Here is a 17,653-nt window from a genome sequence, read left to right as displayed (position 1 = left end):
TCCCTCCCTCCCTCCCTCCCTCTATTCCTCTCTTTCTAAATCTCTGCAAATCTTTAAGCTACATAATCACAGGTAAATGGGAAATAACTCCAGGCTATAATACACAATTATTTATGATATGATGGCTCGCACTGGGGCTGGTGTAAAGAAACCAGTCTCTGTCCCAAACTCATGTTTTTACACATGTTACTGCCACTGTCGCACTGAAATCTAAATATAATTGAAGTGCAATTGAGTATTTGCTCCAACTACTGCAATTGACTCGTGACGTCAGATGATTCAAGATATTTCACTGAACTATTTGTGGCTTAAGTAATGAAGCAAAAAGATTATTGAAGCTTTCGCACTAGCGCTGAACAGAGAGGAGCTGAAGTAAACACAAGTATCTTGGAAGCAGAGGCACTTTAACAATGTGGAGTACAAGTAGAAACCGAATGAGGCTCCGCTTAGTTGCCTTGCACAGTTTGTCAATGGGCAGTGCATTTTAACCATTTTATTTCCTCTTCTGAGAACAACTATGTTTATGGTAACAATCAGTGACTAGCACTTATTTTTTAATGAGGGGTCAGTTAATGCCCAAATGTGTCAAAATGTCACCTAGATAACAAGTCCCTCCAACTACAAAATTGCTAGGGTGACATTTTTTTGAACATGGAGCTAGTCGTGTATAATTTGTGGTGACTTCCTCTACAGTAAATTAGTCAGCCTCAAGTACCTTCGGGATCAAATTAAATTGTTTTTGCTGCATATGAGCTCCCGGAAAGTAGTCACCTCTTGACCATTGCCGTTGCTGCTCAAATAATGCAATTAGTTTGGCAGCCGTGCCAGAGTTCTAAGATGTGCCAATGATGTAATGGGAGAATGTAGTTGCCACTTTCCTCCCAGGGTCCATGCAGTGCACAAATAGAGCAATACTAAATATCGGAATTTGTCTGACTTGTTTCACTAACAGACCTAATTACCTGGATAAACCCTCAGCAAGCTTACACATTTGCACTTGAGGAGACGGAATGAGCCTCGGCACGCTTTTATTACAATACTCAGTTTGCAATTCACAATGTGCAGGAATAAATGTTACACCTGCACGTCACAGGCAATGGATCATGTCAATGGTGAGTTGTAAATCACGAGCTCCAGTTATGTAGTTCACCTCCGTCATCTGACTGCACAGTGATTAAAGCTGTGTTGCAGGTGAGGCCTCAGCATGTCCTTGGTTGAATAAAGGTTGCATCAGTGGTTAAAACACCAGGGATCTCCTAAATATCTAGCAACATTTTTTTACCTCTAAGTCAATCAGCCTGCTGTTGTAAGTTTGGGCAGGTTCATATTTTCTTGCAGAAGGTTATTAAAATGAATAGCACAATTAAGTAATTTGATCCAGAGTAGCATAGTGGTTTTCTTTGCAGTGTATTTATCTTGGAGTTTATCTTGGACACATTAAGCTAATATTAGAATATATAACTTAGAACAGAACAATGCACTTTGGCCCACAATGTCTGTCCTGAACATGATGCCAAATTAAACTAATCAAATTAACCTGCCGTCTGTACGTGATCCATATCTCTCCAAATTCACTTGCCTATCCAAAAGCCTCTAAAATGCCAGCATTATATCGATTTCCACTGCTACCTCCGGTATTGGTTTATTATTGTCAGATATACCGAGAGACAGTGGAAAACATTATTTTGCATGATATCCAAGTAGTTATTCCGCACATGTGCATCAAGGAGTTAAAAGAGAAAAATAAACAGAATGGAAAATATTGCTTTACAGCTGCAGAAAAAGTGCAGGTAGGAGATAAGTGCAAAAGCTGCAACGAGGTAGATTGATCTCTGGCAGCACGTTCCAGGCATCTATTCTTCTCGTTTTAATAAATCATCTTCTCTGCACATCTCCTTTAAACTCTCCCTCACCCCCGGTCACCTTCAAGCTATGACCTCTCGTATTTGAGATTTCCATGAGCGAGGAAAAAGTTCCGATAACTGCCCTATAATATTGTAATTTTAAAACATAATTTTATATACTGCTATCAAGCCTCCCCCAGCTTCCAATGCTCCAGAGAAAACAATCCAAAATTTGTCCAACCTCTCAAGATAGCTAATAAACCACCTCTACATCCCCTCCGAAGCCTTCACGTCCTCCCTGTAATGGAGTGACCAGAACTGCATGCAAAATATTCCAAATACGGCCTCATCAAAGTTTCAACAAGCTGCAAGCAAGTCGATAATGAATAGGAAATCTTTTTTGGTTGCCTTGTCAGCAAACATTCTTCCCAAAATGTGGGTTTATTTGATCAGTCTGACTGGATATTCCGTCATGCAAACCAAAATAATGCTCTCATCCTTGTCACAAAACTATAATTTTTGGTCCTAATTTTGTTCATAATAAATTATTTTTATCTTTCAATTATTCCTCACCCCACACCTCAGTTCAGTGACACTAATCTCATGTAATCCTGGTTTCTGACCATTAATTAATTGAATGGGGTTGATGGATGATCAAGTAAATACTGCCAGAACCACTTGCGATCCATCTTCAATGTTCAGCAGCCTTTCACTGGTATGTAGCCCTTCAAGCTGTGAAGAATATTAAGTTGAATCTAAAAACTGATCAAATAAAATGAAAGGTTGCACTGTGATGTTATGCTGCATATGCTTACACCACACAGGAGTTTCATTGTCAGAGATTTTGGAAGAAGCAGTCTGCTTTGCTGTCTGGATTTATCTTCATTTTCAGATGATGGTTTAATCGCTGATGAAATATTTTACAGCTCTTCAGTGAATTGTTTTTATTTCGGCCTTTATTACGCTGTTATGTTTCTGATTATACCACAAATGACACATTAATATATCAAAAATAACAATATAGCATTAGTCAGAACCACTTGTGATCCATCTTTAATGTTCAGCAGCCCTTCACTGGTATGTAGCCCTTCAAGCTGTGAAGAATATTAAATTGAATCGAAAAACTGATCAAATAAAATGAAAGGTTGCACTGTGATGTTATGCTGCATATGCACATGTTACATTCGAACGGAGGGTTATTTACTAAGCTTCTAAATGACTGCCCTGGCTCCTCACACAGAGAAACGGTCTCAAATCTCATTCTCTCTGAGCCAAAGGCTTACTGGGCAAACAAAGGTTTACCTCAGATTTTTTTCCTTCACTCTAATTGGCCTGGAGCCCTAAGTAATGTGTTCAGTATTAAAATTCATTTAGTTTGTGCCCCCGTCTTTATCAGCATTTAATTTATGTAAAAAATGAGACCTTCCCTCATCTCTCAAACAGCTCAAAGGATAGCAGTGACTACTTATCTCCCTTCATGAAACAGCCTCAAAGGTCGGTTAACATAATAATTGTGAGCACCTGATTCAGATACAATTGATTATCTTTCCAGTGTGACAGCTGCAATTAAGAATTGCTTGTTAGTTTTGACTCCAGCCAGTTTCTTTTTGCAAAACTTGCAGATGATGTGAAGGGAAAAAAAAATCCATGACCAGGAGCATTGGACTGTAGGATGGAAATGAGAATAGATTATTTCCAGGACTAGACCTTCAAAGTTTTACCTTTTGATCAATCTGCATTGTCATAATTTCCTGAAGTACAGCGATGTGGTGAAACAGTAGAAGTTCTTTGTTCTCCTTTGGATCCACAATGAGGGAGGTTTGCTGACTCAAGGTACCACGAAAACCTGAAAATGTTTTAACGTTTTGCTGAGAATTTATTTTCTCTCTTTTAAGGCAAATGAGTGATGAGAGCATACATTTTATGTGATTCTACAATTTATAGCACATTATGTTCTGATTTTGTTTGGGTTTTAAAGTTTTACACTTAATTTTGGTTCATTATTATGGATATTCTTTTGCTATGTCTCTATTTCGGACATGTAGGTCAATCGTGGCAACCATCGTATTAGGAAATGCATATTGAGAGAATATCCATTGTGAGACTGACACTAATGTCAACCAGTTTCTGAGAAAGCCCAGCATTTAATAGCAGGCTAAACATATCATGTCTGCATTTTATAACAATTATCAGCTAAATGCAGGTTGTTGGTGATTTATTTAGCAATGGTTAGTTGCAAGAAGTTGGTATTTTTCCAAGTCATCCTGCATTTTGAAACGGGAGGAGAATTGCATTGCCTGTGGCAGGGAAGTCACAGTGGAGATCATTGTTATAGCCAGGAACCTTTTGGCCTGGTGGAGTGGACATCATTAACGTTTGACTCTTTGCAAAATATTGTGCATGAAACAAGGCACGGATAAACATTGTCTGCACCTGGAGAGAAGGATGCAGCTCGTACTCCTCCATCCACCCTGCCAGAAACTTAAGAGTTAGCAAGAAGATGTCAATATGTCAGGATTTAATATTTACAAATCTACAAATCTACAAATATTTTACTGCAATCATATTACATTGTGGATGATAAGTTGATTAGCAAGGAAATCAAGAAAAAAACTAATTATCAACCAGAAACTGCCATGATTTTCTCTCTGTTAGACTGGTTTGTGACTCTTCCCAAGCCATCGTGATGATCATTGTCTTGCATCCAGAGAACAGATGCCATACTTTTTGTTTAGTCTCCAGGGTCACCATATAAGGCACTGCCATAGTCCTTGCAGCTGCCATTAAATCACTGGCATTCATTCTTTGGTGACTTAGTGCACCCAAAAAGGAAAAAACGGTAAATATTTTCCATTTGATGATGATGATGACTTGGATGAAGACTTGGTTGTCCAGTCATCTTTGAGACAAGGTGAGATGGTGCTGCTGCTCAGAGCAATGGTGACACTTACAGCCTTCTTGCACAGATCAGCATACCAAAATAATGAGAGTCCCTCACTTCTCGTAAGAGTGTAGATTCATTCTGTTTAATTTTTCTGCATGGGATAATTGACTTATCCCAAATATCAGTGAACATTTACTAACCTGCTTCTTCTTTTGTTAACTTTGGCCGGATGTTTGGCGATGTGCCTCTCACCAATGTAGCAGTACTTTTGTTTGATATTATTGTATTCCTCACCTGCATCCACCTATTACTCACCAAGCTTTGTCCTGTCCCTCCTCTCTGCCAGTTTTCTCCCCCTTAAATCAGTCTGAAGTTGGTCCCGAGCCGATAGTGTGGAGGGGTCCTGGAACGCATCGTCAGCAGTGGTAGTGGAGACAGATACGATTATGGTGTAAGAGGCTTTTGAGATAGGCGCATGGAAGTACAAGGAATAGAGGGATATCAATCATGCCCAGGCAGATGAGATCAATTTAACCAAGTTCGGCACAACCATTGTGGCACGAAGGACCTGTTCCTGTCCTGTTCTGTTTTCTGTTCTGTGACTTGAAACATCACCTATGCATGTTCTCCAGATATGCTGCCTGGCCCACTGAGATACTCCAGCGCATTGTGATCTTTTTTACATTATGTTACACTTGGTTGCTTTAAACAAGTCATCAATATCAACTGTAAATTGCTTCTGTATGCTTTTTGTCATTGAAAACTGGATACCAATGATTTCCTGATAGCTAAAGTTAGGCTAACCAGTCTAAACTTCCCTGCTTTCTCCCGCTTCTTTCTTTCCCTCCTTCCTGAATTTGCATGAAGCCCACAGAGGGAACACTGTACATGCAGTAACAATAAATATAATGTTCAATAGGATGTGTAAAAGAGCAGAATGATGCAAGATTGTAGTGCCATCCAAAATAGTGCAAAAATCAAAAATTAAAATCCAATAACAGAATAACCAAGTGAGATGGAGTTATAAGTAAGAGATTGTGGCAGCGTCTTGCGGAAGAAAGTGGTGAATGGTTCAGGAGTATGATAATAGTGAGGTGGAACTTGTTCTTAAATCTGGTTGTCTTAATTTTCCAACTCCAGTGTCTGCTTCCAGAAGGTAGAAAATGGAATGGCCAGGGAGCAGGCATCATGGACAAGACTTCCAACATGCTGATGCAATGCACCATTGAGATGGACTGGATGAAAGGAAGTGATGTGAGGCTGTGATGGACTAGATTATGTTTGCCATACTCTACAGGTGCTGGCAGTCAAGAGCAGAGCAGTTACTACACCAGCCTCAGATTGATCTTGTCAGAATACTTTCCATGTCCATCTGTAAAAGCTTGTGAGAGAGAGAGAGAGAGAGAGAGAGAGAGAGAGAGAGAGTCTGAATATTCACAGATGCCTAGTAAATGAAATACGCTGATACGCTTTCTTGATCACCAAATCAGGGGCGGCAAGGTGATGCAGTGGTAGAGTCACTGCCTTACAGCACCAGACACCCAGGTTTGATCTTGACTACGGGTGCGGTCTGTATGGAGTTTGTACATTCTCCCCGTGAACGCGTGTGTTTTCTCCGGATGCTCCGGTTTCCTCCCACAGTCCAAAGACGTACAAATTTGTAGGTTAATTTGCTTCAGTAAAAATTATAAATTTTCCCGAGTGTGTAGTGTGTGCAAGTGTAATGGGGATTGCTGGACAGCATGGACTTAGTGGGCCGAAGGGCCTGTTTCCACGCTGTATCTCGAAACGAAAAAAAGAGCAAATCAGTGGGAAAGGATCAGGTTAGTTTACATATGACAGGGATGCTTCAGAACTTGAAGATGTCGATCATTTTTACAACAAGTCCATAAGGACAGGATTGTGTTCACTCCCTCGTTTCCTTAGGTTAACAAACAATTATTTAACCTTTATGACATTACGGGCTAGATTGTTGTTCTGATACAATTACAGAAGGTTCTCGATCTCATTCCTTTATATTGTCTCATTGTCGCTGTCCATCCAGCTGACAACAGTGGTATCATTGGCAAATGTCAAGATTGAGGTGGAACTATAGTTGGCCATACATTCATGGGTGTACAGGACCACACATTCATGGGTGTATCCGACCAGTCTGGAAGTCCAGAAGCCAGTTGCAGATGGAGGCCCCAAAGCAAGGGTCCAGAAGTTTAGGTTTGAGCTTATTCAGTGTTATGGTGTTAAAGGCAGGGCTGGAACCAATGAATTGAATGCTGAGAAAAGAGTTCTTATTATTGTTACTATAAGATAGTTGCTGCCTTACATCACCAAAGACCTGGCATAAATCCTGACGACTGATGCTGTCTGTACAGAGTTTGTACCTTCTTCCAATGACCGCAAGGGTTCTCTCCGGGTGCTCCGGTTTCGTCCCACACTCCAAAGACTTGCAGGTTTGTAGGTTAATTGGCTTTGGTAAAAATTGTAATTTATTCCTCGTGTGTAGGATAATGCTAGTGTACAGGGATCGTTAGCTGGCATGGACTCAGTGAGCCGGAGAACCTGTTTCCGTGCTGTATCTCCAAACTAAGATAATCCAGAGCTGTATGTTATGCAAGAGAGATGACATTCTGTGTTAAACCTATCTTTCCTGTGTGCAAATTACATTTTTAACGTTTTGATGAGATGTTCAGTTTTAAATGCAAGAGAATTCCTAGTCCACTCAATCGTTCATACAGCAAACCATAATCTCTCTCTACCTTCTACATATTTTCAATTTAATTACATTGGTTCAGACTTCGGTCTGAATGACAATAAAGGCTATCTAATCTAATCTAATCTAATTTTTCTGAGCATCCTCAATATTAAGTACATTCTTTGTAAGAAGACCAAAACTGAACACGATATTCCCTTCAGGTGCAGTTTCATCAAGGCCTGTCCAGTCTGCTCAATCCTATTATACTTCCCAAGGTGTCTGGTGTTACATCCTTCACCATAAATTCCAGCTTGTTACCAAACACTAACATTGGACCTCTCTATACCTCTCCTTGATTTCTGCGGCTCTTAAGTCTGATATTTATTTCTCTTTTTTTACTCTGTTATTCTGTTTTTTCTCTTAATTTTTGGTTATCACTTGTTAAAATAATCAGACTTAATGCATATCTTCATAATATATTAAGACTTTTCTTTCAGTCAATAATTATCATTAACATCATTAATTAGTCATGGATGGATTATTTTTGCAGTAGCAATTTTATTCCTATATTTCTCTAAAGGGGAAGGTTGGGGTTACCTCATGGCATGCTCTCCTGCTGGGATGTTGTGAACCGCTGAGCAGGTTGTGATTTGTGTGACGGAAATCCCACTTCCTCATTGCACTTCAAATCCCTCCTTCCCTTTGTTCTACAGTGTGACATCTCAGGGCATACTTAATCAAAAATCCCCAATGAATGCCAAATAAACTGTTATTTTCATTCAGCCAGTCAAGTAAAAACAAAACATTAACTGGTCAATTTTGTGTTTGCTCTTTGAGCCTCTGCCTGTCTTAATGATTTTAACCATAGTTCCCCAGTAAAGTTATTGACCTTCTTTGGAACAGACAGCCTTGATAATAACCATAAGGAGCTCTGACCACTTTGATGCGATGGGCACTGTCATGCCTGCAGAGATAAGGAACTGCAGATGCTGCAAGCATAAGCAAAACACAAAGTGCTGGAATATCCCTTGAAGAGTCTGAGGAAGGGTCCCGGCCCAAAATGCTGCCGATCCATTCCTTCCACAGATGCTGCAAGACCTGCTGAGTTACACCAGCACTTTATGTTTTGACTTCAGATTGTACTGTTTTGCCGAATAGCACCAGGGGGCTGGCTGGTGGATGGATAGCAACAATGATACAGGAGCATTTGTAACAGTGACCATGCAAAAGCAGTGACTTTTTCCTCCATGGAGCTATTGCCACACCCAATGGTCACATCTCAGCCATGAAGGCAATGGTTTGAGCTTGCTTGGCAACAATGCTCAAATGTTGACTTGACTTATGTGACTTCAACCTTTAAATACTTGTGAAAATCAGTCTCTCCACCAATTCTGAACTGGAAGGCTATTTTGAGTATTACATTTGGGCTTCTTGATGTTGCATCAAGGCTTTCTGGCTGGATTGCCAATTCAGCAATTGTGCCCAAACATCAGCTGCCCTGTGTGGAACGGCAGTCAAGACACATTCATTGCAACCTCTGCAGTACAGTCTATGTGACCTACACCTCTGTACAAACTTGTACTTGGAACGCATTTGTCTGCTGTCCCGACCAGGAAATTCCAGAGTTAAAACATGTTTCCTGGCTTCCTCTATCTGAATTAATCTTGCAATAATTTTCTTTCACTTTACAAATGCAAATATATTTATATATTACCTATATTTTGCACTGGACGTCAATTCAACAAATGTTGACATATATCCCCTTAGGAAATTCATACGATTCAGTAAGAAATAATAAAAAATAAATTGGATCATGAAATGCCATGGTTCAAAAACCATGGACTTACTGTGAATTCTTGAAGTCCCTGGTTCTCCCCACTGGATCAATGAATGAATCAACATGTGTGGAAGCCTGGATGTGCCGGTACTATACAATGTGCATACATTGATGGTACCATACAAAATGCAAATGTACCATACATTTTGAGATTTCTGTTGATACATATTTGTCTCGAGGGCAATACAATCCCTTCACAGTTGCTCTTCACAGGGCCTTGACTTTATCTAATGTGAACCAACCTGACCATGTCGCAAACTATGTAGTCTGAAATAGGCGATTATCCCATGGGCGTGTCTTCAGACAATTTCAGCCATTGCAATTGCATGGTCTTGGATATTTGAAGCCCCATTCTCCACCCACCTCCATTTTGGTTACAACTTCTGACTCTGCTACCTCATTTGCTGACTTGCTCCAAATCACCTGATCAATCCTCCCTCCTTGACATACCTTCCCCCATAGCCCCATAACAATAGACAATAGGTGAAGGAGTAGGCCATTTGGCCCTTCGAGCCAGCACCGCCATTCAATGTGATCATGGCTGATCATCCACAATTGGACAACATTTCTTGCTGATCCTCTGCCACCAATTCTTCTCTGTCCCTCAGTACCCTCCCACTCCACATCCTCGCCCCTATTCTTGTGCAATCTGAGCCTAGCTTTACCTAATTTCTCTTGTCTGCTCTCAGCACCCACAAAATTGCTTTTGAGAGAATAAGAGCTAGCCTAACTCTTGGGCCTTGCACACTAATGATTTTTGAAGTGACAGCTCTCAAACTATAGCTTATATTGGCTCACCGCACACTGTCCCATTAAAGTGTCGTGAGAGGCTCCATTCATTTCCTGGCCATGTATTGCTTCATCTTCCCCAGGTGTAAAGCACAAACAGCCCTGGCTATTTTCATCTTTCTTTATTACTCAAGGCTTTTTAGGTTGACATTGTGTGCTATTGCTGAAGTGTGAGGGCGCTGGGTAAGATTTCACCTGTCAGTACTTTCATCAGAACGTGTTGACTGGTGGGCAGGAGCTCGTGATTTGTGTGAGCACCTTCTGTGGAATGTAATTTTTTTTTTAAACACAACTTGATGTGCTATTATGCCGTTCATGGATTATAAAAAAACAAAACTGTCCTTTTTCCACAATTGTTTAGGATTTTCACTGCGGGGAGGAAGGTGCAGAAGGGGTTTACAGGAATGCTGCCTGGATTAGACGGTATTAATTTTAAGGAGACGTTGGGCAAACTTGGACATATGCATACAAAATTATAAGAGGCAGAGATATAATAGACAATGAGATCCCATCTTTCACCCAGGGTGGACATATCAAAGACAAGAGGGCAGAGCTTTAAGGTGAGAGGGGCAAGGTTGAAAGGAGTTGTGCGGGTCAAGTTTTTTTTTTTTTACACAGAGAGCGTGTGGAACGGGCTCCCAGAGGTGATGATGGAAGCAGATGCAATAGTGGGATTTAAGAGGCTTTTGGTTAGGCAGAAGTATTTTCAGAGTATGGATGGATATGGATCAAGTGTGCGCAGAGAAGATGAGTTTAACTAGGCATCATGTGTGGCATTGTTATTGAAGGCTGAAGGGCCTGTTCCTGTGCTGCATTGTTTAAACCAGCGTCTGCAGTTCCTTCCGACTGCATTGTTGCAGGTTCTGTATTCTATAACTGGTAAACATTTTGACGTGTCTTTTATACTTTTAATTCCCTTCTCGTTAGGTAAAGCTCTCATTTTTCCTGTAACTCCTTCTACATATGGATTGTCTTTGCATGTTTCTCAAAGAAGAAAAAAGTCTTTAAATATTTTTTTTATTGTTGGACCAAATGAAGATGATGTCTAATTCAGAATAAGACAACTTCCTTTTCATATTGAGCTGCTTATACAGCTGTGGCCTTGCTCTTTACAATTCATTCTGTGTGTTCTTGCAACACATCTTGAGAAATTGGACTGAAAGAAGGTCATTGAACCAACAAGCATAGCAGTACGTAAGCGATACCGTGGCAGGCAGAAGATAGGACTGTTCGGTGAACGTTTGTAACTTGGTCAGCGCCAGAAACATGGTGACTCTTGGTGTACTGCCGAGGTGAGGTCTGCTGTATGATTTTACCCGGTTGTATGCAGAACAAAGCATTTCACTGTACCAAGGTGCACATGACATTGAAGATTGAAAGCACAAAGGTCCATATTGGTGGTGGACCTTCAACATAGAACAAACAGTACAGACCAGGTACAGCACAGGTGCACAGGTGCAGGCCCTTTGGCCTTTGGCCCACAATGTGTGTGCGGAACATGATGCCAAGATAAATCTGATCTGCCATCCATTCCCTGCATGCCCATGTGCTATCTAAAAAGCCTCTTAAATGCCGCTATTGTATCTGCCTCCAACACCCCCCTTAAATGTGTTCCACACATCCACCACTAAAAAAAAAAATTTGCCCCACTCTTTTTTTAAACTTTGTCCCTCTTACCTTTAAGCTACTGCCCTTCAGATTTTTACATTTCCACCTTGGGGGAACATCTTCTGATTTGTATACCCTATCTATGCCTCTTATAATTTTATAAACTTCTATCAGGTGTCCCCCTCAGCCTCTGGAAGAGGACCACTACTTTCTCAGCAACAGAGGATATGGTCACTGGCAGAGTTTTCATCTTCCCAATTGGTGCCTTCTGCTATAGCGATTTTTAAAAGAAATCCCAAGGCATTCTGTCGTGCAATGCTCACCAAAAAATGATTGACTCTGAGCAGAATTAGTGCAAGCAGGATAAAGCAAACTTGGTTGTAACTTTGTGACACAGAAAAACGAAACGTCATAAAGAAAAAAATCTTGAAGGTATTGTGCATTCAAACTTGCGTCAGAACAGTTTACAGTGAAATGATTTTACCTTAGTTTGACAAATAAATCCCAAAATAGAAAGAATCTCCACAAAAGGAGCAATGGATGTTTACAATCTTATTAGTGTTGGATCTTTGGTTCCTTCGGTCTGCAGCTATTTATGAAAAAGAAGCACATTTGTGTCTCCCCTCAATGTATGCTTGTATGAAGTTTAAGGGAGAATGAATAAGGTTATAAGTGATAGGAGCAGAATTAGGCCATTCAGTCCATCAAGTCTACTCCGCCATTCAATCATGGCTGATCTATCTCTCCCTCCTAACCCCATTCACCTGCCTTTTCCCCATAATCCCTGACACCTGTGCTAATCAATAATCTATCTTTCGCTGCTTGAATAATATCCATTGACCTGGCCTCCACAACCTGCGGCAAAGAATTCCACAGATTCACCAATAAGTCGATTCACTTGTGTTCCTAGTTTCAATTAGCTTTCACATCATTAACTTTGAAGTACTGTTTCCAGTGTTCACCAGTTGTGTTCATTCATGACTTAGAGGAACATTGAAGAGTATTCAACACCATGCTTTGCTGGAAAGTAGTCCATGACAGTGGCCTCACAGCACCAGATTCCTGGGTTGAATTACAAGCTCGGGTGCTGTTTGTGTGGAGTGTGCATGTTCTCAATGTGCCCGTGTTGGTTTCCTCTGGTTGCTCTGGCACCCTCCCAAATAGGCATGAGTTTGTAAGATAATTTTTCTCTATAAAGAATTACCCTCAATGTGTAGGGATTGAATGAGAAAATGGGATAAGATAGAACTAGTGTCAACTAGTGTCAATGTGGAATCAGTTGGCTGAAGGGCCCGTTTCCATGCTGTATCTCTAAATCTAAAAACTAAAACGAACTTGTGGAGTCATGTTCCTACGTTAATTGATGCACTTCAATCTGAAATTAGTTTTTGGGGAAAATAAATTGTGTGATGCTCCTGGCAAACAGAGTTTCTCCAAAGTCTGATCATTGACTGCTCATGGTTTTTATAAGAATCTACTTCATTTTAATATTGTAAAGATAAGCATTGCCTGGATGTTCAAATCCAAGACCATTTTGAAGCATTCGGATCTTCAAATTATGTGGCAGATGGAGTTTCTGCCTCTCTGGCTGTGGAATAGGGAAGGGAGAAGGGGATTCTAAAAGTATCCATCAATACTTAAAGTTGTATCTTGCTGCACGAGCTTTGGAACTTTGGCTTCAAAGCACATTAACACATTTTAATGTTTTATGTTCTTTATACCTGCTCAAAGTATGTAAGATTATACAGCTTTGCAATGAGCAAACCAAAATACTGACGTTTCTTTTGAAAATGGTGAATTTGTGTGACAATGAGGCATAAACCACTATTAAAATACAGCATTTCATTTGATACACGGCTCTCATCCAGTGTGTGAGTATAAATCATTTATTTTTAATTTGTGAACAGCACCATGAGGATTTTTCTTGCTTTTTCATCAAAATTTACCTGACAACTGGAGTGAAACAGACTTACTGTGCAACTGTGCTCATTCAGTGGCCAAACACCGGCTGAAACTGGCTTTTCTGTGCAGCTATCACTTAAGTAGTACATGCACATTTTAAATGGTTCATGAGTTCTGTGGATTCTACCATTTATGCAGCTAATATAATCTGGACATATCTTATCCTTTCTCTCCTCTATGAGATTACAACCTGCCAAGAGGTGCTGCTTCTCCGGACTCTGCAAATACTCCATATTTTTGCAGACAAAGCCTGCTGTTTTTTTTTAAATCTGAAGTTAGGAAGTTGACAAACAGCACTGTATTGGGATAACTTGTTTTGAGATGCAGCGTGGAAACCGGCCCTTCAGCCAACCAAGTCTGTGTTATCCCACTTTCACATCCACTCCTTACACACTTGTGCCAATTAAGCCAAAGACCCACATGTCTTTGGGATGTGGGAGAAAACTGGAGCACCCGAAAGAAACCCACACACAGTCACGGGGAGAATGTGCAAACTCCACACAAAGAGCAACCAAGGTCGTGATCGAATCCAGGTCTCTGGACCTGAGATCAGAGGAGTCTTTTAATGTAACCAAGATACCGAGAGGCAAATTTTTGAATCCAGCATCAGATTAATGGATAATTTACCTCAGCACCATGTTGTAGGGATCAATGATATGAGTCGGGATTTTGCAGTCTCAAATCTAACAATTTTTTGTCATTACTCTGTCATACTAGCAGCAAATTAAGTCCATTTACTATGTGGCTTAATGAGAACAATCCCTAAATTGCTGTAAGTGCTTCACATTTACAACCCAATCTAGTGGGAATTACATGAAAGTGAGTGAATATCAGAGACTTGGGTCACACTATAAAATATCAGATACATGGAAGTGTTCCCACCATAAAATATTAGAGAGATATTCCCACTATAAAAGATTGGATACTTAGAGATAGTCCTACTATAAAATATTCTGAAACCCTTCTGGTTAGTTAAATTACATCTGTGAGATTTTAGTGATCGACTGTGGCGTAATTATTGCATCTCAAAAATCTGGCTCAAATGAAACTAATTTCTAGTTTATGTATTTTAATTTCTTTCATGAGAATTTCCAATCGTAAGGGATTCGAAATTTATTTTTAAAAAGTAATGCCTTTTGTAATTGTACTTCAGCTTTTAGATTCACCATCAGCATGTGTTCCAATCTTTATTCATTTCTCTGCATGATTAACAAAGTCAATTAGACATTTCTGCCTTGCTTCCTACATGTGATAATTCTTCAAAAACGATTAATGGCCTCGATCTTCTGTTGACTGATGAGTACGCAAGATCATTTTGCTTCTTGACCTCAAAACCCACTCGCGGAGGTCTGGGCATGGTCTTCCCCGGAGAAGCTGTCTCCCAGATGATTGACGAGGCACAAGACAGCATAATGATATTCCAAAGGGAGACACAAAATGCGGGAGGAACTCAGCGGGACAGGCAGCGTCTCTGGAGAGAAGGAATGGGCGACGTTTCGGGGTTGAGACCCTTCTACGGTCTGATCTTTGTGAATAACTTAGTTAATTATTTTAATTATAAATCTGATAGAAGATTTGATGCAGTATACGTGCAGATGAATCAAGAAAATGAAAAACGGTGAAATCTAGGGGAAAGGCTACACATTCAGTGCACAGACCCCGATTATTTTTTTTTAGTATATATTAATGAATTTGATTTGAATATGACAGCATTGATGAAGACATTTGCTGATGCTGCTGCAGTTGGCAATATGATTGAGAATGAAGAAAGACGTTTTAGTTCATGTCATTGGAGCAGAATTAGGCCATTTGGCCCATTGAGTCTACTCCACCATTCAATCATAGCTGATCTATCTTTCGCTCCCAACCCCATTCTCCTGCCTTCTCCCCATAACCATAAAATTGCCAGTGAAATACAGTTGGGACTGATGTGAGGTATTGCAATTCGATAGATCCATGGAACCCTGAAGGTGATGAATTGTGTTTTCATGTTAATGAACAGCTGTTTTGATGTCTTCCAGTCAGGATTTAGACCACACCACAGCACCGAGACGGCTCTTGTTAAGGTCTTCAATGACATTCACTTAAACACAGACAATGACAAAATTTCAGTCTTAGTATTACTAGATCTCAGTGCCGCATTCGACACAGTCGATCACAACATATTACTAGACCGTCTGGAAAACTGGGTGGGACTTTCGGGCACAGCATTAAAATGGTTTGAATCCTACTTGAAGGACAGGGACTACTTTGTGTCTATAGGTAATTACACATCTGAGCGTGCAAAAATTACATGTGGAGTTCCCCAGGGCTCCATTCTGGGGCCTCTTCTGTTTAACATCTACATGCTTCCACTGGCTCAGATCATGAAAAACATCAAAATATGTTACCATAGTTACGCAGACGACACACAAATCTACATAACAATATCACCAGGAGACTATAGTCCAATACAAGCACTGAGTAGATGCATTGAGCAAATCAACGATTGGATGAACCAGAATTTTCTCCAATTAAACAAAGAAAAAACTGAAATAATTGTTTTTGGAGCCAAGGAAGAACGATTAAAAGTTAGCACCCAGCTTCAAATGGTAATGCTAAAAACAACAAACCAAGCCAGAAACCTAGGAGTAGTCATGGACTCAGACCTGAACTTCAACAGCCACATAAAAACAGTCACAAAGTCAGCCTACTATCACCTAAATAATATACCAAGGATTAAAGGAATTATGTCTCAGTAGGATTTGGAAAAACTTGTCCATGCATTTATCTTCAGCAGGCTCGACTACTGTAACAGTGTCTTTACAGGTCTCCCTAAAAAGTCGATCAGACAGCTGCAGTCAATTCATAACGCTGCTGCTCGAGTCCTCACTAAGACCAAAAAAGTAGATCACATTACTCCAGTTCTGAGGTCTTTACACTGGCTTCCTGTCTGTCAAAGAATTGATTTCAAAATACTACTGTTGGTTTACAAAGCACTGAATGGTTTAGGGCCAAAATACATTTCTGATCTTCTGCTTAGCTACGAACCACCCAGACCTCTCAGATCGTCTGGGACAGGTCTGCTCTGTGTCCCCAGAGTCAGAACTAAACATGGAGAGGCAGCATTTAGTTTTTATGCACCACATATCTGGAACAAACTCCCAGAAAACTGCAGGTCTGCTGCAACTCTCAGCTCTTTTAAATCTAGACTGAAGACTTTTCTGTTTGCCGCTGCCTTTCAGTAAACAATACAATTTATTAATTACCTATACTGCACTGTAACTTCTATTCCTGGTTTTATTCTATTTTAAATATTTTATTTGATTGCTTTTAATTTTGTAATTATTTTATCTGAATAATCTAATAATCGTTTAACATCTAAATGTCATTTTATATGTGTTTCTTTCCAATGCTTCTAATGTTTTATGTAAAGCACTTTGAATTACCTTATTGTTGAAAGGTGCTATACAAATAAACTTGCCTTGCCTTGCCTTGTGATTGGATGGCTGAGACGGCACATGGGATACCTATTATTATCTGCTAATGTGTGGAATGCAATGGTCAGGAGGTCATGATACAGTGAGATACAAGGTCACAGCTAGAATACTGAACAATGGCCTCATTGCTGGAAGGAGATGAAAACATAGGAGAAGGAATTGTCAGAGTTTGAGAATGAAAGTAACAAATACAATATACAATACAATACAATACAATACCTTTTATTTGTCATTTGAACCTCACATGAGGTTCAAACGAAATTTGGTTTCTGCAGCCATACAAAAAAAAGAACCAAGACACACACCAACACAATTCAATTCACATAAACATCCATCACAGTGAGTCTCCTCCTCACTGTGATGGAAGGCAAAGACTTGTCTCTCCCCTGCTCTCCATTCCTCTCCCGAAGTCGAGGTCAAAGCCCCCGGGCGGGCGCTAGCAAGTCCACGGCCACTCAAAGCCACGCCGGGCGATGTAGGGCCCTGCCCCGGGTCTTGATGTTGGAGCCCCCGGCGGGCGCTAGCAAGTCTGCGGCAATTTACAGCCGCGCCGGGCGTTGT

At 40.4% G+C, this 17,653-nt stretch overlaps 1 protein-coding gene across 4 annotated transcripts in view; it reads left to right on the top strand.

Moving 5' to 3' along the window:
- Window positions 1–17,653, top strand: part of cntn3 (contactin 3) — a 1,582,783-nt gene that overhangs the window by 135,750 nt on the left and 1,429,380 nt on the right. Inside the window, exon 1 of one of the 4 annotated variants that reach the window (XM_033036728.1) lies at window positions 13,475–13,522. The exons of the other annotated variants lie outside the window; for them this stretch is intronic. The gene's annotated coding sequence lies outside the window, so the exon portion shown is untranslated. Of the gene's footprint in view, window positions 1–13,474; window positions 13,523–17,653 lie in introns of those variants that run through there. 4 annotated transcript variants of the gene reach the window in all.

The sequence above is a fragment of the Amblyraja radiata genome, chromosome 18 (genome assembly GCF_010909765.2).
Source record: "Amblyraja radiata isolate CabotCenter1 chromosome 18, sAmbRad1.1.pri, whole genome shotgun sequence".
NCBI lineage: Eukaryota > Metazoa > Chordata > Chondrichthyes > Rajiformes > Rajidae > Amblyraja > Amblyraja radiata.
This window is presented reverse-complemented; position numbering and strand designations above follow the sequence as displayed.